The sequence below is a fragment of the Emys orbicularis genome, chromosome 5 (genome assembly GCF_028017835.1).
Source record: "Emys orbicularis isolate rEmyOrb1 chromosome 5, rEmyOrb1.hap1, whole genome shotgun sequence".
Lineage (NCBI taxonomy): Eukaryota > Metazoa > Chordata > Testudines > Emydidae > Emys > Emys orbicularis.
The window spans coordinates 37,587,894-37,610,337 of NC_088687.1; the positions used below are offsets into that span (position 1 = coordinate 37,587,894).

At 47.8% G+C, this 22,444-nt stretch overlaps 1 pseudogene; it reads left to right on the plus strand.

Moving 5' to 3' along the window:
• The first annotated feature begins 8,341 nt into the window (after positions 1-8,341).
• LOC135879252 (interferon kappa-like) lies at positions 8,342-10,001 on the plus strand (annotated as a pseudogene).
• The last annotated feature ends 12,443 nt before the right edge of the window (positions 10,002-22,444 follow it).

The window sequence follows — 22,444 nt, forward strand, 5'->3', positions numbered from 1 at the left end:
AAAAACATGGCACTAAAGCTGCCTGTTGGATCAGATCTAGTGAGGATCCACCTCTCTCCCACGTTTTCGGTAGGTAGATAGTGTTTATGGAGAGCTATCAGTCAACAATAGCACTACAACAACAAATTTCAGCCATAGCCTAAACATCTGAGACTTATGAAAAATGTCTGTCCCTTTGTAAACATTTTCAGAAATATTTGTACGTGTGAGATTTTGTTCAAAAAGAATATTTGGGTAAAGACAAAGTTTAACTAGTACATTTGTAACTACACATTTTAAAGAGGATTCTCTCCAGAAAAGTTCACGTAGTCATCTTGAAAGCAGTTTGGAATTCAAAGGCAACCAATCAGGGAAGAGACAATTACATCGACTCAGGTGAACCATCATACAGAACAAGTAGTAAATTATGAATAGGGAATAGTCATAGCAAAAGATGTGGTGAGAAGATCCTGAGCAATCAGAGAGTAGAATGTAAGCCATTTGTCAAATCATATTAAATAAACACATTAACAAAATCTGAATTTATTTGCAAATAGGAAAAGGTGCCAAATTAATCTCTAATTATACATTCAAATAAAGATGGCTGACATATAGAGGAGAAAAAAATCCCAAAAAAGTTTTGTGCTCTTTTTAATTGAAATTTAAATATACAGTATTTCATCAAATTCTAGCAAATATTTCACCCAGCTGAGTCTGTCTCTAATCTTTCCCAGAAACCAGGCTAATTGCTGATGCATGTATACCGAAAGACTGTCTTTACTTCCATTGTTTTCTTACTTTAACTTTTCTTGTTAGGGTTCAGATTTTTAAATGTCTCTCTCTCTTATAAATATTCCCTCCTAAGCTTCAACTTCCATGAAATGCACATGAAGAACTCCCATGGGAGACTGGGGTGTATAAGCCATGGGTCCTGAATACAGTATTTCTATATACACACACAATAAATGTCATTCTTTAAAGTGACACTTCCAAGTAGCTTGGGCACAAACTCTGCATTATGATAAAAGAAAGCACCTGAGGAGATGTGGGAGAGAGATGTGACAGAATTAATAAACAGAAATATTCTTATATTTTCTTCCTTTCCTTTTTTAAACTTAATATAAACATTATTTTCAATTTTTGGATTGAAAATCATTCCCCCTACTGATGGAAACTCCAACATGACTGCCTAGTGCTATGGCATGAAAAACAGAAACTGAAACTTGCTACATAACGTGCAGCTCATTCAACAGACCACTTAAGTTTCAGTGTTTAAGCCTAAAAACACACACATTGAAATAAGAAAAAAGCACAAATGGTGAAAAGTCAATCACATTTGAAACTATAAACCTCATTCATTTATCTCAGGCTCTCTAGCATATTTATTACCTACCACATCATTTTTGGACAACTCCCTTCCATGTCACTACACTACATCATTGGGAACTACTCAGAAGTGCCCAACAAGATAACATGTTCATACAATTCAACCGAACCTGTTCCTCAGCTTTTTCCACAGCTGGTATCAGGTTCCTAAGTAAAGCTCCCCGTTCCTCAGTGCCAGCGCCGGCTCTAGGTTTTTTGCTGCCCCAAGCAAAAAAAATTTTGGCCGCTCCCCCTCCCCCTTTTTTGTCTTTTACACATTGGCTCTTTGCAATTGTTTTTGTTTTGTTCCTATTATTTAGGAAACTGGAGAGAAGATGCAGGGTTGCATGGAAAGACACTGGTCAGTAGAAGAGTAATGTAGGATTTTAATGTCGGTGAGCTTATCACAGAGTGAGACTTTATGTGTTTAAACATACGTGTATTATTGTGAGATGCCTCTGACGTTGCAAGATGAAAAAGCAGCAGAGATTGATCCTGGGTTACTGGAGCACACCAAAGCACCTCGGGTGCTAGAAAGGGGAAAGCGTAGGGCGAAAAACTTAAGGCTCTTTGGATCCGCTTGTCATCCTGAGTCAACTCCTTCCGGTGACAGTTTTCTCAGCCCCAGACCCCCCTGAGCCAGGCTTGCGGCTCAGATCACAGCCTGGAGAACAAAAGCCACAATCAGGGACGGGGCTAAAGAGCAGCTGTGTGCACAGTGCGGGGGAGGGGGGGAGGAGCGGGTGAAGTGCTTTCCAGCGGCGCGAACCGCCTGGCTGTAGAAATACCTGACGGGCATCGTGAGCTCCGCTTCCGGACCGGGACTCCGAACCAGCTCTTCTCTGCACTGACAGGGGCTGGAGGAGCCTCCGCCACTTGCAAGAGCAGCAGCAGGAGAAGCTGCAGCGGCAGAGCCTCTCCCAGCAGCAGCTGCTGCCATGATGGGAGCACAGAGGCCCAGCTGCGCCCCATCCTTCTGCCCGGCACAGAGGTGCTGGGGGATTATCCCCCTCCGCGCTCGCCCCACTAGCCAGTTCCTCACCGAGTCGCATGGCGCCCTACTTTGATGGTCGCGTGGCAAAAAGTGCACCTAGTTGCAAAAGGGGAGGGTTGCTATTCCTGTCCTCACAGGGGCTCCCAACAACAACAAAACAAAACAAAACAAAGCAGCAGGGGGGCGGAGTGCCGCCCCTTCGAAAGTGCGCCCCAAGCACATGATTGGAGTGCTGGTACCTAGACGGGCCCTGCTCAGTGCCCTCTGTCCATCCTCTGGTAATCCCTACAAACAAGGTTTTTCCTCCCTCATTTTTCAAATGGTCAGGAAATTACATAAGATTAATAGCTGTCTGGCCCCAATCTCCCACAGGAATTCTTTCCATGCCTTATCACATTTTCAGAGGTCCTTACAGCATTACTCCCTCTTAAAGCTTGGAAGGAAGGAAGGAGACAGCTAGAACATAGCAGGTTTTTAGGATTTTCAGTGTCACACAAGATAGGGAAAAGAACGAGGAGTACTTGTGGTGACTGATACAGACGAACACAGCTACCACGCCGAAATCTGTCAAGAGAGGGAAAGTTTTCCATCTTCTGGCAAAATGAAGGAACAGCAGCTTTACACATCACTCCACTGCTCTTGTCTGCAGGGTCTAGCAAGAAGCAGCTCTGCATTAGTTCACCCCCTCCCCGCATCTTCCCAAATTCATTGTTATCACTTCAATGCACGGATATTCTTACTAAGGGTATGTCTACACTACGAGGGTAGTTCGATTTCTCTTAAATCGAATTTGTGGAATCGATATTGCAAAGTCAAACGTGTGTGTCCACACTAAGGACAGTAATTCGACTTTGTGAGTCCACACTAACGGGGAAAGCGTCGACATCGGAAGCGGTGCACTGTGGGAAGCTATCCCACAGTTCCCGCAGTCCCCGCTGCCCATTGGAATTCTGGGTCGAGCCGCCAATGCCTTCTGGGTAAAAAAAAAGGGTCGAGGGTGCTTTTGGGTAATTGTCGTCATCCGTCTGTCAATACCGCCCTCCCTCCCTCCCTGAAAGCGCCGGCGGGAAATCAGTTTGCGCACTTTTCCGGTCAGTGACAGCGCGGACGCCACAGCACTGCGAGCATGGATCCCGCTGCGACCATCGCTGCAGTTGTGGCCGTTGTCAACGCCTCGCAGCTTATCATCCACCTTTACCAGAGGCAGATGCAGCTAAACCAGGCGAGGAGGCTACGGCACCGCGGTGAGGGCCTGAACTCTGAGAGGGGCACAGACCTGTCACAAAGCACGGGACCCAGCGCCGAGGACATCACGGTGACAATGGGTCATGTGGATGTTGTGGAACAGCGATTCTGGGCACGGGAAACAAGCACGGACTGGTGGGACCACATAGTGCTGCAGGTCTGGGATGAATCCCAGTGGCTGCGAAACTTTTGCATGCGGAAGGGGACTTTCCTGGAACTTTGTGAGTTGCTGTCCCCTGCCCTGAAGCGCAATGACACCTGGATGCGAGCAGCCCTTACTGTCCAGAAGCGAGTGGCCATAGCCCTCTGGAAGCTTGCAACGCCGGACAGCTACCGGTCTGTCGCGAACCAGTTTGGCGTGGGCAAATCTACCGTGGGGGTTGTTGTGATGCAAGTAGCCAACGCAATCGTTAAGGTACTGCTCTCAAAGGTAGTGACCCTGGGAAACGTGGAGGTAATCATAGATGGCTTCGCCGCGATGGGATTCCCAAACTGCGGTGGGGCTATAGATGGAACTCACATCCCTATCCTGGGACCGGACCACCAGGCCAGCCAGTACATTAACAGAAAGGGATACTTTTCAATGGTGCTGCAAGCACTGGTGGACCATCGGGGACGTTTTACAAACATCAACGTCGGATGGCCGGGCAAGGTTCATGACGCTCGCGTCTTCAGGAACTCTGGTCTGTTTAGACGGCTGCAGGAAGGTATTTACTTCCCGGACCACAAAATAACTCTTGGGGATGTGGAGATGCCTACAGTGATCCTTGGGGACCCAGCCTACCCGCTAATGCCCTGGCTCATGAAGCCCTACACTGGAGCCATAGACACTGAAAAACAACTGTTCAACTACCGGCTGAGCAAGTGCAGAATGGTGGTGGAGTGTGCTTTTGGCCGTCTCAAGGGGAGATGGAGAAGCTTACTGACTCGCTGTGATCTCAGCGAAACCAATATCCCCATTGTTATAGCAGCTTGCTGTGTGCTCCACAATCTCTGTGAGAGCAAGGGGAGACCTTTATGGCGGGGTGAGAGGTTGAGGCAAATAGCCTGGCATCTGATTACGCCCAGCCAGACAGCCGGGCGATTAGAAGAGCCCAGCGGGACGCGCTGTGCATCCAGGAGGCTTTGAAAGCTAGGTTCCACAGTGAGCAGGGTAACCAGTGACTTTTAAGTTTCTGTACAGAGAAGCTGAACCTGCGACCGGTTGTTTACCCAGTTAATGTTGACTATCCTCTCCAGTTACAGACCCCCTCCACCCCCTTCCAAAAAAATAAAATCAGTTTTATTTTGTTAATGAACACCGTTGTCTTTAGTACTGTTTTCGCGGGAATGTTTGAAACCTGGGACGCAGACTGTGGTGGGGAGCGGGTGTGGTGTACTGATGCAAATGATCCTTCTAAACTCCAGGAATGACAGGATTCGCAGTGGCGGACTGGTTGTTTCAACGGAGCCTGCCAGCCCTCCTGAGCGGAACTGTGTGTATGTGGGGGCTATGTGAGTTTATGGCAGGGGGAGGAGGGTTACAGATCCCCTGCTGCATGGCTCTGTGATCCAGGACAAGGACCGCTGCATAAGATCTGTAACTGCCCTCCCCCGCCACAAAGTCACAGAGCAACCCCCCTCCCCCCCCCCCCGCACAGAACATGAAAACCACCTCCCAGACTGACCAGGGTAACTAGTCACTGCACTGTGTATGTGCCCTGCTGCTGGACCTGCCCCCGCCTCTGTCCCCTGCTAAAGGTGACTGTCCTGTCCAATTCCCAAGCCCCTTCCCCCCTTCAGACAGACTCTCCCTCAAAAGAACATGACTGAAACAGTAATGAACAGAAACGTATTTTTTATTAACAACCACACATGAAACTGGGTGGTGAAACTTGGACAGGGGCTTGGGTGAGGCGGGCAAGAAAGGACTTTTCAAATTTTGGGGAATGACAGCCTTCTGGTGCTTGAGCAGTCTGCAGGGGTGGAGTGAGAGTTTTCACGGACTCTGCCGCCCCTCCTTCTTTGGACTTTGGGCGAGGGGGGTATGGGACTTGGTGGCGGGGGAGTGCGGTTACTGATAGACTGCAGCGGGGCTCTGTCCTCCTGCCTCCGTTCCTGCAGAACATCAACAAGGCGCCAGAGCGTGTCCGTTTGCTCCCTCAGAAGTCCAAGCAGCGTTTGAGTCGCCTGCTGGTCTTCCTGCCGCCACCTCTCCTCACGTTCCATGTGTGTCCGGTGCATTTGGGACAAATTCTCCCTCCAATGGTTCTGCTGTGCTGCCTGGGCTCGGGAGCAGCCCATTAGTTCTGAGAACATGTCCTCTCGCGTCTTCTTCTTCCTCCGCCTAATGTGCGCTAGCCTCTGGGAGCGTGATGCCAGGCTGGGTTGGGAGACAGTCGCAGATGTGGCTGTGGGAATGAGGAAAAGGTAGTGAATTCCTCCGAAACATAAATGTAGTTGTGAACAAAGAACATAGTCTTTCTCTGTGAACAAGACCATGCACCGCATCTTTCACATGCGCACTCAGGACAAGGTCGAATTTTTGGACCTCGCCTTCAGTGCCTGGGGTTTTGCACTGCAGATCTGGGAAGCGTGGCAGGACACCGTAATCTCTGTAGCAGGCAAAGATGGTAAGCCGTAGACTTGTGGCTGCTTAAAACTTTAGTAGTACCACTGGCCTCCTTTCACATTGAAAGCAATGCCAGTCTCTGCTGCCAGCAATCGGCCAAGCATGAACTCTGGCCCTGTCCCACCCCCTCACGGATGTCCCAGGGAAAGATCCCTGTATGCTGCCCCTCTCCCGCATCCACCGCGTGGCTGCAAACCAGCGGTTACAGTTCTGTAAAGGAACTTGCAAGCAGTCCCAATACTAACAGTCCCCTACCTAATTCAAAGCAGGTCATCATGAGCGACATCACTATCCTGAGGATCTCGGACACCGAGAAGGAAAGGATGTTTCGAGAAAGCCTGCAAAGACCAGGGCCCTATGCCGCCATGCTATGCAAGGCAATGATACCGGAGTACTTGCTCGTCTCCTGGCGCGGGAATGTCTCCTACTTCGGAGGACCCAGTAAGGCCGCTCTCCCCAGGAACCTGATGAACAGGCTTTCCCATTACCTGCAGGAGAGCTTCGTTGAGATGTCAGTGGAGGATTATTGCTCTATCCCCGGACATATAGACCGGATTTTCATATAGCTGCAGTTGCAGGGACTATAGAGTGGAGCAGCTTGGGCAGCAGAATCGGACACTGTTTGATTTTTTTTAAATAGTTGGAACTGATTACTTAAGCGCCCAGGGTAAAGAAATCATGAAGCACATATTGTTCTTATTCTTAATATTCCAGTTTTGTAAAAAATAAATGTTTAGATGTTTAAAGCACTTACCGCTTGATCCTTCCCCTGAATCTGTGTCAGGGTTACATGCTGGGGAGGGTTGGTAGGGGATCTCTGTAAGGGTGATGAAGAGCTCCTGGCTGTCGGGGAAATCAGCTTGGGAAGCGCTGTCGACTGCCTCGTCCTCCTCATCTCCTTCCTCATCTTCCCCGTCCGCTAACATGTCCGAGGAACCGGCCGTGGACAATATCCCATCCTCAGAGTCCACGGTCAGTGGTGGGGTAGTGGTGGCGGCCGCACCAAGGATGGAATGCAGTGCCTCGTAGAAACGGGATGTGTGGGGCTGGGATCCGGAGCGTCCGTTTGCCTCTTTGGTCTTCTGGTAGCCTTGTCTCAGCTCCTTGATTTTCACGCGGCACTGCGTTGCATCCCGGCTGTATCCTCTCTCTGCCATGGCTTTAGAGATCTTCTCATAGATCTTTGCGTTCCGTCTTTTGGAGCGCAGCTCGGAAAGCACGGACTCATCGCCCCACACAGCGATGAGATCCAAGACTTCCCGATCAGTCCATGCTGGGGCCCTCTTTCTATTCTGGGATTGCACGGCCATCTCTGCTGGAGAGCTCTGCATCGTTGCCAGTGCTGCTGAGCTCGCCACGCTGTCCAAACAGGAAATGAGATTCAAACTGCCCAGACAGGAAAAGGAATTCAAATTTTCCCGGGGCTTTTCCTGTGTGGCTGGTCAGAGCATCCGAGCTCGGACTGCTGTCCAGAGCGTCAACAGAGTGGTGCACTGTGGGATAGCTCCCAGAGCTATTAGCGTCGATTTCCATCCATACCAAGCCTAATTCGATATGGCCATGTTGAATTTAGCGCTACTCCCCTCGTTGGGGAGGAGTACAGAAGTCGAATTTAAGAGACCACTATGTCGAACTAAATAGCCTCGTGGTGTGGACGGGTGCAGGGTTAATTCGATGTAACGGTGCTAAATTCGACATAAACGCCTAGTGTAGACCAGGCCTAAGGTAACAGACATTCATACCCAACAATGCTAGTTACAGGTACCTGGGAGTAGACAGACAGGTCCCTACTCTAACCTGTAACTGTATGACAACTGTGAGACATCATACTCTTCTTACCCTTTACATTTTCTTTATCTAATGGGGAAGGGGGGAACCTAAGGAAAGAAATGTAGGGTTTTATTAATATTTAAAAAGGGACTCTTTTTGGTTTTGATCTTCTGATTGGATGTTCACTTCCTTAACTAAAAAGTAGGAAACTGAAAGTAAAAAGAAAAGAAAACTAGAAAGTGAGGAAAGAAAAACCTTCTCCTACAGAATACTTACATTCAGAGACATGGGTCTAAAACACAGAATTCTATGAAAGACTTTGAACAGGCACCAGTTGCTCAAATTCTGCACAAACACAGGGAATCTAAGACATCATCATGATCAGGAGGAGTTTGCTGCAATTTTGCCTCATGCTGGTCTTCTCCATTGAAATCTCATGTCCGGACTGTAACAGGCTTCATGTTCTACAAACCAGAATGAACAGTGAGAGTTTAGAGCATCTGGAGAAAATGGGTGGAAACTTTCCCTTCCAATGTCTAAATGAAAGGACAGCTTTCAAGCCCAGAGATCCGACTGTCCCAGCAAAAGAATACTAAGGTGTGGTGTTATTGATATAATCAGGGACCATATAGAATATGGTTGCAACCAAGGTCCTGTAGTGGCACCAAATCTTGTATAAAGGGGGTCAAATGAGGTGTCTTAGACAAGGGTATATAGTTCGCTGGTTATGATTATGCTGTCTATACATGTGTAAATTTTGTAGTTGAAGTTATGAATATTGGCTCTATACTGTCTGTATTTCAAACTTATGCTATGCTTCTGGGAGACATCACAGACAAGTTGGTGTTAGCTCTGCCTAGCCTGCTTGATGGCCCATTAAGGACCATCAGCTATACACATTGAGAGAAGGCAGATACACCTTGCAACTCAGCAAAGTATGCAGAGACTGGCCCATGTGACTCCAGACTCCATTTTGCTGTAATTTTCCACAGTAAGGAAAAAGAGGTGTTCTTACACCTGGAAAAGACTATAAAAAGCTGATGCCTCTCCTCTATCTTGTCTTCAATCCTGCTTCTTACCTCTGGAGGGACTTTGCTACAAACTGAAGCTCTAAACAAAGGACTGAATGACCCATCCCAGCTGGGGATGTTCCTGAGACTTGATTTTGAACCTGCAGTTTATTTCATCACTTCTACAAGCCTGAACCAAGAACTTTGCCATTACAGTATGTAATTGATTCCATTTAACCAATTCTAACTCTCATCTATATCTTTTTCCTTTTATAAATAAACCTTTAGATTCTGAAGGATTGGCAACAGCGTGATTTATGGGCAAGATCTGACTTGTATATTGACCTGGATCTGGGGCTTGGTCCTTTGGGATCGAGAGAACCTTTTTTCTTTTATTTGGGGTATTGGTTTTCATAACCATTTGTCCCCATAACAAGTGGCACTGGTGGGGATACTGGGAAACTGGAGTGTCTTAGGGAATTGCTTGTGTGACTTGTGGTTAGCCAGTGGGGTGAGACCAAAGTCTTCACTGTCTGGCTGGTTTGGTTTGCCTTAGAGGTGGAAAAACCCCAGCCTAGGGCTGTAACTGCCCTGTTTGAGCAATTTGTCCTGAATTGGCAGTCTCAGTTGGGTCCCGCCAGAACCGCATCGTTACACAAGGTAGCCATCCAAGATCCTCCAAGAGCGCTTCCATATCTTTAACAAAAATCTCACCCAAGCTCCCTGGAATGGGACTTCCATAAAGGAATTCCAAAATGGACTTCACCAGCAGATTGAGAAGCTGGAGACATGTTTGAGTGCTGAGATGGAAAAGGAGATAGCCTGCCCAGGAAATGAGAACCTCCTGCTCACTAGCCTGAAACTGAAGAGATACTTCCAGACAATAGACGATTTCCTGAGAGAAAAGCAATACAGCCTGTATGCCTGGGAGATCATCCGTGCGGAAATATCCAGATGTCTTCTAATTCTCTACATACTCACAAAAAGACTTTTTCCTAGAGAAACTCAAATAATATTCTATGAATAAAACAGCTGAAGAGAGATGGGTCATAATTTTATAATTCTTATTACATAGGGCCCAATCTTTCTCCCATAGGAATTTTACCAATACAGCTATTTCAAACTCATGTTAATAAAACTGTTTTAGAGTAGCATATAGTTTAGTGCTTCCTTACCACACACACAATATTCTATATGAAAAATATACAAATATCATAACTGATAACTAATGACAAAATATCATCCGTTGATAATTAACCATACCAAATATAACTTTGCCCAGTAAGCATCTGTAGAGGAGCGGACTCACCCCTGCGGTGCCTCCTGCTGGTGACTTCCGGGAATTAGCTCGTTCCAGCTCCGGAGCGCCCTCTGCAGGGCGGTGATCCGCCTGTACTCTGGCCCCTGTGTCCCTCCCTGGACCCCGATGCTTTTACCTGGGGTGCTGCCCCCTGGCAGTACCCCCCCCCAGTCTTAGGGTCTCCCCCTCCCAGGGGAACCCCCACCCACTATCCCCACTTTGCCTCAGTCTTGGCTACTGCCCAGTCTCCATCTAGCCCCCGTTCACTGGGGCAGACTGCAGTATCAGCCACTCATCACAGGCAAAGGGGTTCAGACCTGCTGCCTCTGCCTACCCAGGGGCTGCCCCCTGCAACCCAGTACCTAATAGGCCTTACCAGGCCTGCAGCTTGGGGCTTTCCTAGGCCAGAGCTCCCCGGCTCCCTTGGCCTTTCCCCAGCCCTGCTCCACTCTAGGCACTTAGTTAAGCTCCCTGCAGCCAGGCCCTTCTCTCTCTGAACGCAGAGAGAGATTGTCTGCTTGAGCTCCTGGCTCAAGCCTTTATAGGGCCAGCTTGGCCCTGAGTGGGTCGTGGCCCCAGCTGAGCCTGCTTCCTCCCAATCAGCCCAGGCATCTTGCCCTTCCAAGGCCCTCCTCCAGGGCTGTTTTAAACCCCTCAGGGCAGGAGCCGGTAACCACCCCATTACAACATCTTAGTTGGGGAAAAGAACAGCAACAAGCCCACTTTTAACAACTGCCTAGTAAGAGAAAATTCCAATCAGGACACCAGAAAATTGACCGTCTGTGTGCACACACTTCTATCCCACCATCTAATTCTCTTGGCCAAGGCTACTTATTCTGCTTTTCTTTGTTCTGTTTACATTTCAACAACTTTGGTAAAAAAAAAAAAAAAGTCGCAAGATCATAAGTGCAGTAAGGATTTATGGTTTGACATCTGGTTAGAAAAAGATGGTCTATATTTGGCATTTGAAACTCTCCATGTTTGAACCATTCCCCTTTTTCATTTCAACACATGATGCTTCATGTAATGATGTTATGAAAACAGCTGAATGAAACTACACCTCCACTGGAGTGGTTCATCTCTAAGTTGATTCTACAAGCAGTTCCTTTCTAGACTCTTATCAGTCTGTCTTGCATTAAACAAGGGACCGACTCCTACAGAATTCCAATTGCACAATTCATATACTACTTGCCATTACCAGATTGATTTACTCACATGAGAAAATGTAAAACAAAAGATATTGCTGAAAATATGCCAGAAGACAATGTACTATTGGAACCGAAGGAGTAAAACCTTATGATTTCCAAATCGTTGATGTTAGCTGTTTGCTGTGAATTTTCCTTGGGCTGCTCTTAAAAATGAATCTCACCTCTGAACTATAACAAGCTTCACTTCAGCATAACAGATGTGAACCAGGTCAACTTCCAAACAAAACAGAAGGGTAATTTTCCTGTAAAGTCAGAAAGAAGAGAGGGACTTTATGTGGCCCAAAAAGGTTCTCAAGCCTTGGCAGAAAGAGACTGCCAAGTGGCCATTCGGGAAATCCTCGAACAGATTTGCTACATCTCGTGTCAAATTCCTTCTTAAGCTGCCTGGAACGACAGTCCCATTCAAAGATCCGAACATGGACTCATAAGCAAGTGGAGCTTCTGGAGGACTGTTTTGCTTCAAGCATAAAAAGCAAACAAGAGCATCCCAAATTCTAGGTCATGTATAATTAAGTGCACTGGAATTATAAACTATTGCTACTATATAGTCTCCTCTTGCACTGTGAAAACATTTTCAGATCATTTTACTGGATTTCAAAACAGTATTTTGGTGTTGATCTACTTTTATTTATTGATAATATTTATTTATTGCTCTTATTTATCGTTTTCAGATGTATTTTATAATATTTATTGTATAAATATTTATTTATACAAAATAGCAGCCTACCGCAGTACTGATTTTTATTCATTCTATATTTAAAAAAGCAAAGATCCAATAAAAATCTTATCTTGTTCTGCCTTAAGACTCCAGTTCAGCAAAGGACTTGTCAACATTTGGCTAAGGTTACGTGCACGAGTCTTATGTTCACGTGTGGAAGTACCTTGTAAACATAAACTCCGATTCAGAAGTGATTCCATAGGAAAATAGGTATGGTCAGGGCTGCCGAGAGCGGGTTCGGGCCCTGGTGAAAATTTTTTTTCGGGCCCCCCCAGCAAGGGCGGACTGGCTAAACTGGGCTGACGAGAGGGGGGAGGGGAAGCTGGGCCCCGGGCCTCCTTCTGGACCACAGGGCCCCGTTAATTTGTACCGGCTTCCCCCCCTTCTCCTCAGCCCTGGGTATGGTAATTAATTTTACCACTCCAACAGACCACAAACCACAACCTCAGTTCTGCAGCTTTTGCATTTCTGCCCATTACTAGATTATTTTTTCCCCGAGCACTTTTAGTTGTGGGTGTATGGTGCAGTAGCTCATTGTGATGAAATAGGCTGGTTTGGTAAGGGCCAATTAAAAGGGGTGATAGAGAGATTGGTATTCCAAGGGGAAGACTTCAGGCTGTCACAATACAAAATTGCTTGCCCCTCCCTCCCACTAATGAGATGTGCGTGTGAACTTCCTCCCAATTAGTCAGGTTTCCATATACTCAGCCTCCCTATCCACCACCTTTCAGACTTGTGTGGGCCTAATTTACCCCCTCCATCAGTCAGACTTGGGTACACTTGCCTCACAAATGACATCAGTCAAGCTTGCATGTACCCAATCCCTCCTGCTAAGGTTTGTAAGCACATGGGGCTACCATAGGCGCCGACTCCGTGGGTGCTCCGGGGCTGGAGCACCCACGGGGAAAAATTAGTGGGTGCTCTGGCCCCCCTCTGGCCAAGCTCCCCTCCCAATCCCCCTGCCCCACCTCACATCCTCCTCTGCTGCCTCCACCTCCTCCCCTGAGTGCGCCGCATCCCTGCTCCTCCGCCTACCTCCCAGCACTTGCCGCCACCAAACAGCTGTAGCAAGCTCCGGGACGGAGGAGGGAGAAGCAGGAACGTGGCACGCTCAGGGGAGGAGGCGGAGAAGCGGCGGGGCCAGGGATTTGGGGAAGGGGTTGGAATGGGGATAGGAGAGGCGGGGCAGGGGTGGAGTCGGGGCGGGGCTAGGGGTAGAGGGGGCTTGAGCACCTACCAGCGCCACTAGAGTCGGCGCCTATGGGGGCTACCCCTTTTGCCCTCCCCCTACTGGCCTAAAATCAAGCTTGTGTGCTCATGGACTGCATGTTCCACCAACAACCACCAGTTTTATGAGCACAGTGCGTCAAAATTTCAGTTGTAATGTGAATAATGACTAAAAATTACCCTAAACCCAATAATTAAAAAGTATTTGAAAAACAAAAAACAAAACAAAACTAGCCATTAGACCAGACCTAGTGAGGACCTACCTCGCTACCAAATCTGGGTACGTAGATAGTATTCTGAAGAGCTGCTACTCAATCCTAGCACTGCCTAGGACAAATTTAAGCCAGACACTAAAACTGGAGATTTCTTATTTAAAAGTTTTTAAAAGAAGTCAAACAGCCACTACATTAAATGTTCCAATAGTATAAAAACAAATTGTGTGTGAATTCTCACAATGATTGTCAATCTCCCTTTAGAGAAAAAACAGGAACATATTCCCCACTGGCAATCCCTTTTATAATGCAACCGAAAATATGGAGTTGCTAATAAGACCGTCTGTACATTCAAAGTCAACAGATGGCGCCACTGCAGAAGCCTTTGCTTGTCTTTCCTCTGGGGTTCTAAAACAGTTCTGATGTGGGCCTAATCTTAGAACAATTGTTCTATGGACCATTTCCTCACCTCTTCGAGATCAGGTAACACCTTCGTGGCAGGTACAGCAAATGCTTACAAAGAAAAGTAGTACTAGGAACACGTTTATAGTAATTTCAGTACTAGGAACGTGAGATCTGCCTGCTCACTGAAGACCACCATCAGGTCCTCCATGTGCCACCACCGATACATAAACCTCAACTTGGGACCAGCTGGTTTAGAGGCATGTACAAGGAGTTAACGCTTAAAACAAATGCCTATCCTTTCTTACGGTGCAGGTTTTTTTCAGTAGCTGTGCCTACCAGTTATAGTAGTTCTTTCCTGCTCAAGTCTCTCTGCCTTCTTTCATTCCTTGGTGGAGTGGAAACCTACAGGTTATATTGACAAAACACAATTACATTAAAATGAGAGAAAAAAATAGACTGTATAAACAAGTCAAGGATTATAAACGGATTGGTTCACAAGCTCCAAAACGTATCCCCCTCTCTGGTAGTACATGGCAGTAACAGAGCATGTGGGAGCCATGCAAATTCTTCTTCAAAGTCTAACTAATTCATTACCCCTATGGCGCAGAGGGGAACCTCCCGACAATCATTCCATCACACTGTTTTTAAGCTGTGCTACCTGGAAAAAATCAATTAATTTCTTTAAGAAGCCATTGGGCGATTTCTATCATCTATGATTTTAGGCCTTCCTGTGGGAAAGCCAACCTCAGGGGGATCAAAAGGGAGGAATACGCTACTAATAGATCCCCACTTAAGCTCGCCTTTATCCTTCCATTGGTAGGCAGGGGGAAATAGCGACAGGCTTGTCTCCAGCTTTCATCATAGAAACAGATGAGGCTCTGGTTTCTGTACAGAACACAAGGTGTTTCCACACAATGTAATTTTTGTGCCACCAATATTGTGAGCTATGCCCACTAGAGCTGTACTAGCACTGCCCCAGCCCAATGCATATATGCTCACTAAAGGCCACCCACGTGGATCATAACTGTACAAAGAACAACCCAAGAGAGAACTATGTGCAAAAGCATCTTAGTCCATGGCACCTCATCTCACTTCCCTGTAGCACAAGTAAGAGTCCCATGCAGATGGCTCTATCCCTGCACGGATCCTCTGCAGCAGGCTCTGAGCAGTTTGTAACTAACTTTCCTCAAGCAATAGACTAGCTGTTTGCATATATGCTGCAGGGGAGCTGGAACTAGGGGCACTGGGGTGCCCAGCATGAAGTAATATTAGCAAGCGAATACATGGTTTCCATCATATATGGGGTTTACAGTGTTGTTGAATGGCTTTCAGCATCCCCACTATAAAAATTGTTCCAGCACCCCTGAATTGCTGTTATCATAGGCGCCAACTCTGTGGGTGCTCCAGGGCTGGAGCGCCCACTGAAAAAAAATTAGTGGGTGCTTAGCACCCACCGGCAGCCAGCTCCCTCCCTCCTTAGTGCCTCCCATCCACCAGCAGCCCAGCTGATCAATTCCGCCCCCTCCCTCCCAGCGCCTCCCACCCGCCACAATCAGCTGGTTCCACGGTGTGCAGGAGGCGCTGGGAGGGAGAAAGAGGAGCAGGGATGAGGCACACTCGGAGGAGGGGACAGAAGGGGGTCAGACGAGGTGAGGAGGGGGTGGGGTGGGGTGGGGTGGGAAAAGGCAGGGCGGGAGTTGGGGAAGGGGTGAGGGCAGGACCTGGGGAGCAGCGGGGGCGGCAAGAGGCGGGGCGGGGGTGGGAGCTTAGGGGATGGGGCGGGTGGGGCCGTGGGCAGAGTGGGGGGGTTGAGTACCCCTGGAATCCAGAGGAAGCCGGCACCTGTGGCTGTTACTGTACAGATTTACTGAAAAAGATGATTAGGCTCCCCTCCCATTACCCTGTGTTTATTTTGTCACCTTAGCCTGTCCTAGTATTCACACTACTTATTTCCCTCTCTCCTCAACAGATTCCCCTGAACTTCACTCTGGTGGGGAATACACATGCCCAACACCCACAGAAAATAACCGGAGAATGGGGAACATTGCCGCCATGGCTATCTGGGGGCTCTGGTAAGTCTGCCTGAGTGGTGGAGGTACAGAACGTCACAGTATGAAAATGTTATGTTTCTTCTCGGAGGATTAGACCCAAAATAGCTGAACGCATCTTTAGCAAAACCGGCCATCGGCGGGCGCCCCCCTCTGGCCTGGCGGCATTAAGCCTCCGGTAATCCACACAAAACCAGACTGACCCATCCTTCTTGGGGATCAACACCATGGGAGAGGCCCAAGGGCGGGAAGACAGCTGGATCACCCTTAAAGCCAGCATGTACTTGACCTCTCTCTCTCTCTCCAGTTTGGGCTTTTTGACCAGTGACCTGGAACGGAGAGCATCTTACCGGGGGGTGGGCTCCTGTCTCCACCTGGTGGACAGCCAGGTTAGCGAGCCCAGGCAGGGTGGAGAACAGCTGCTGGCAGGAACCCAGCACCTCTCAGATCTCAGCCTACACGGCAGGGGTCAGCTGGACTGACAGGGGAATTGATTCCAGCGAAGGGCCGGCCCCGTCTCAGGGAATAGATCCACGAGGGGGGTCATCACAGCCAGTACCAAATTCTCCCTGTCAAAGTAGGGCTTCATCATGTTGACATGGTATACCCAGTGGCTGTGAGCTCAGACAGTTTCACTACATAGTTTACCTCATTCAGCTGCTTGATGACCTTGAAGGGCCCGTCCCAGGCAGTCTGCAGTTTGTTCTGTGGATGTGACGAAGTGGGGTTTTATTTATGTTGTTATGCTGCATGTGAGTCTTACTGTCCTATACTAAAACTGTGTGTAGGTTAGTTTCCCAGTGTACTGCACCAATACTTAGCTGGTGGGAATTGGGTGTGTGATTTTGCAGAGGCCCTCAGGGCAGGTGAGACTGCCCAGCTATTTGCACCTATGTAACCTGAGACCCAGCAGGGGGATGCGACCAGGTGACACCTTTGGCCCGGGAAGCGAGACAAAGAGAAGGAGGAGGGGCATCAAGGGGGGTGTCCAAGGTCAGGTGGCTGGAGGCTGGCAGTCTGTGTTGGAAAAGGGGAATCCAGGGCATCTGGCCCAGGATTCCCAAGATGGACTTGGCTGAAAGGCACAGATGTCTGTAATAGTAAGGTCTGTTCTATGCTATGTTCCTGTCGACGAATAAACCTTCTGTTTTACGCTGGCTAAGAGTCACCTCAGACTGCAGAGTTGGGGTGCAGGGCCCTCTGGCTTCCTCAGCAGCCCCGCCTGGGCAGACTTGCTGCGGGAAGCGCACGGTGAGCAAGGGGCTGCTGAATGCTCCAAGGTCAGACCCAGGAAGTTCGAAGCTCTGTAAGCTTCTTGCCCTGGAGACAGTATGCTCAGAGAGAGGAGGCTCCCCCAGAGTCCTGCCTGGCTTCGTATGGAGTAGTTCCAGAGCATCGCCTGTGACTCCGTGACAGCTGGTGCAGAGGTGGGATCAAACTGCACCCCGTGGACAGAGCATCCTGGAGGCTCTGAGAGGTGAGATTCCAGGAGGTGGAGGAGCCTACGGCTTAACCCCCGAGAGAGAATGGACCCCCGAGAATGGCAGTCGCACTGAAGGGGTTCCTCCCAGGGATTGTGAGGAGCTGAGAAAGTACAGGCCTGTGAGTCCGTGACCCCTTGGGAACAGCATGGAGATGGCCTCTAACCAGGAAATCCAGCGCACCAGGCAGAGGCCGCTACATAATTTTTACTGGCCCAGGATCTTTGATGCCATCCAGCAGTACTGCAGGTCCTGCGACCCCTGCCAGAGGGTGGGGAAGCCCCAGGACAAGGGGAAAGCAGCTTTGAGGCCCCTGCCCATCATAGAGGAGCCTTTCCAGAAGGTGGCCGTGGACATAGTAGGACCCCTCAGCAAGGCAAAAAATACATTCTGGGGGTGGTAGATTTTGCTACTCCCTATCCCGAGACAGACACTGTGGCAGACGCAATGCTGAGCGTTTTCAGCAGACTGGGGTTCCCCAAGGAGGTCCTTACAGACCAGGGCTCCAATTTCATGTCAATTCAGCCCCGGTGCTTGTGGGAGAAGTATGGGGTCCGATGCACCTAGGCCTCAGCGCATCACCTTCAGTCCAACGGGCTGGTGAAGAGGTTCAATGGGACCCTAAAGATGATTCTGAAAACCTTTATGAACCAGTACCCACAGGACTGGGACAAGTTGTGACGTTATTGATATAATCTGGGACCATATAGATCAGTGTTGCAATCAAGGTCCTGTAGTGGCACCAAATCTGGTATAAAGGAAGTCAAATAAGGTCTCTAAGACAAGGTTATGGTTTGCTCGTTATGACTATGCTATTTGGATGCATATATCATTGTTGTATTTAAAGGTATAACTATTGGCTCTATACTGTCTGTATTTCATAATTATGCTGTGCTTCTGGGTGACACCCCAGACAAGTTGGTGTCATTAAGGACCATCGGCTATACAATTGACCCACTGAGAGAAGGCAAAGGCGCCTTGTAACTCAGCAAAGTATGCAGGGACTTGCCCATGAGACTCCAGACTCCATTTTGCTATAATTTTCCACAGTAAGGACAAAGAAGTGTTCTTACACCTGGAAAAGACTATAAAAGGCTGATGCCTCATCTCCATCTTGTTGTCAATTCTGCTTCTTATCCCTGGAGGGACTTTGCAACAAACGGAAGCTCTACACAAAGGACTGACGACCCATCCCAGCTGGGGATGTACTCCAGAGACTTGATTTGACCCTGCAGTTTATTCTATCACGGTCACAAACCTGAACCAAGAACTATGTGTCATTGATTCCATTTAACCAATTACATCTCTCATCTCTATCTTTTTCCTTTTATGAATAAACCTTTAGATTCTAAAGGATTGGCAACAGTGTGATTTGTGGGTAAGATCTGATTTGTAGATTGACCTTGGGCTTGGTCCTTTGGGATCAGGAGAACCTTTTCTCTTTTACTGGGGCATTGTTTTTCATAACCATTTGTCCCCGTAACGAGTGGCACTAGTGGCGATACTGGGAAACTGGAGTGTCTAAGGGAATTGCTTGTGTGACTTGTGGTTAGCCAGTAGGGTGAGACTAAAGTCCTCTTTGTCTGGCTGGTTTGGTTTGCCTTAGAGGTGGAAAAACCCCAGCCTTGGGCTGTAACTGCCCTGTTTTAAGCAAGTTGTCCTGAATTGGCACTCTCAGTTGGGTGCCGCCAGAACCAGCATCGTTCCAGTGGCGTAGCCATGCTAGGATCCACAGAACCAGGTCAATTAAGCTTTGGGTCAGAACCCCACGCTATCCAAGTTTGAATTTTGGGATTGAGAGTTTGGTTGGTTAAAGAGCAGTTGCAATGGGTGAGCAAAGAGCACATGAGGGCCTTGGCAAAAAAGCCCTGGAAGATGTGGGTTCAGAAAAGGGGATAAGCTTTAGAAAGAAAGTTACAAATCAAGAACCAAGAGTACGGAAGGTAACAAATAAACTGCAACTTGAGCATAAAAGGAATCTAGCAGATCTTCGATTGCTGGAAAAGCAAAAAATAGCTAAATCAGAAAGAGAAGCTGATGAGAGAGAAGAAAGAGCTCGTAAGGAGCGTCTGGAGCTGCTGGCTGCGGAGGAGAAAGCTCGACAGATGGAACAGGAGACAGCCAAACTTCAGCTCCAAGTAATGGAAGAGCAGAGAAAGTCATCACACCCTGGCTGCTCCACTTCCCCACTGCCGTGAGAAAAACTGGGAAAGGACGTGTCCCATTTACAATGATACTGAGGAGTTTTTGTCTACCTTTGAATGCCTCTGCAATCTGTACCAGATCCCTGATGATCAGCAAATGCCTTTCCTGCTGACCAGACTGACTGGAAAAGCCAGGAAGGTATTTAATGAACTAGGGGAACAAGAAGCCTTGGATTATGAGCGGTTTAAAGATTCTGTGTTAAGGCGGTTCAAGGTTATTCCTGAATCTTACAGAGTTAAGTTTAGAGAGAGTTTAAAATGTCTAATGATTGTACTTTTGTAGAATGTGCTCATAAGTTGATGGGTTTTGTTAAAAAGTGGGTTGTGGGAGCAAAGGCACATGGGACTTTGGAACAGTTCTTAGAAATTGTGCCTGACCATGCGAGAGCAGCTGCGTGTGATAGGAACCCTGAGTCAGTCCTATGGGCTGCAGAGCTTGCGGATGCCCCTACCCAAAACAAGGCTCGAGAAGGGTGTAACCCCCCGGGGAAAACTAATCACCATTCTCCCCAGTTCAAGAGGAGGGGAGGATTTAAAAAGTAAACCTGGCCCTGACTCTTCTAAAGTAGCTCATGGGGGCCCAGAGGATAGGAACTCTCACCACAAGAATAAACAGGTTAAATGCTATCACTGTGGTGTGCTTGGCCATATGAGACCAGATTGCCCGACCCTGAAGGGCAGCCCAAAACCAGCAACCCCAAATGCCACGGTAAATGCTAATCTGGTTATAAACTCACAGGCAAGCCACACAGAGCCCAGAGTTGGTGCTGTGTGCAAATGCTGTTTCGGTGGTCTCTGAAGAATTTGACCTTAAAACTCATTAAAGCTAAATATGGGGAAAATAATGCAGAGTTTATTACCAGTGCAGAAGTGAATGGAGTAAGGCGTATGGCATGGAGGGACACCGCAGCCGATATTACTTTGGTTAAAGCGAGTCTTGTCACGGAGGAAGATTATTGGCCAGATGAAAGTGTAACTGTTGTAGCCTTATCTGAGTATTTTGTCAGGGTGCCTTTGGCTAAAATTCACCTTAAATGAAAGGGATTTGAGGGCACCATGGTTGTGGGAGTAAAAAAACCACAATCCCTAAGGTTCTTATGATTGGAAATGATATTAAAGCTATGTTCAGTCAAGTTAACACAAACCAGGCACAGAAGAAGTTGCATCTAAAGTTGTGTCTATGGAAGGTTTTTCCAAAAGTTTGTCTTTGGAAAGTAGCTGTTTGGCTGTGAATGAAGTTTCTGAATATCTGCCTAATGTTTCAGAAGTGAATCTGGAATTAGATCAAGCACAGAAAGATCTCATTGGTGAGGAAAATGTTTCTCGGGAGCAGATTAATGTGGATGGTCAGATGGAAGCCCTAGCTGAGGAAGGAAAGGGTAGATTTTTAAGGGGTAATGAACTGGTGGCTAGTACAGCTTACAAAAGTGAACCTGAAAAGGGTAACTCCGTTTTTCAGAAAGTAGCTCAGGGTAGTGAAAAGAGCAGCAGTTTATCTGTTGGGAGTGGCAACGTGCCTGGTAAGGAAAGTTTGGATGAGCCTAGGCAGCCTTGTGAGCTGATGGCTTTATCTAGTCAGCAGTTTGGGAAGGCCAGGATAGCGGAAATGAGTGTCCCTATACCTTACTTGTTTCCTGTGTGGAGAATTGAGACAGTGAAGGAAATGTGCCAGTGTCTGTCAGGGGTATTGACTTGCCTATGGAGGAAGCTACCTCGGTCTCCAAGCAGTTGTCCCAGCACACAGGGCTGTTCACAGACAAAGGAAATGAGATCCCAAGCTGTGTGTTTGGTAAAGGAGAATGTGTCCCTGGCTCTTCTTTGTCTGTGAAGCAGACAGAAGGTGCCTTTCAGCTGGTGATGGTTGAGGATACTGCAGTGGTCTCAGAGTTGGTTCTGGATTCAACTAAAGCCCAGGAAGGGAATGGTCCTAAGTTTGTGTCGGCTAGGGAGAATGGCACTGTAACTAGGTTGCATCCAGTTGGTGTCTTAGCAAAATCCCAGAGACCAGACAATTCTGGTGCTTGTATTTTACCTGTTGCTAATGTGTGGTTGGAAAAGGATGTAGCAATTCTGTCTGATCAGGGTGATATCCTAGCCAGGACACAAGGAGAGCAGAAAGGTGATTTGGTTGTGTTACCTACTGATGGTGTGGAAACTTGTGGCAAGAAGGAAAAAATTCCTGAACTTGTATGAAGAACAGGAGTACTTATGGCACTTTAGAAACTAAGCAATTTATTTGAGCATAAGCTTTTGTGGGCTACAGCCCACTTCATCGGATGCTCAAATAAATTGGTTAGTCTCTAAAGTGCCACAAGTACTCCTGTTCTTTTTGCAACTACAGACCAACACAGCTGCAACTCTGAAACCTGAACTTGTGTGTGGCCAGCTTGTTGGAAAGACTATGGTGTTGGGACAGGAATGTCTCCATGCTAATTCTTTAAGCGAGCAGTCTGTGCTTCAGGGTCTGAGGACAGATTTGGTTACTGGTGTTTCAGAGCAGAACGGTTTTATGGCTGAATGCTTGAGGCCGCAGGGGACAGCAAGCAAACTCTCACCCTCAGACTCTTTGGATTTGTGTGGTCTCTCTTTAGGACAGAATCCAGCCTTAAAATTGGTAGCGGCTAAGAATGTAAAAGCTAGTGTTTGTGTTGATGCAAAATTACCTGA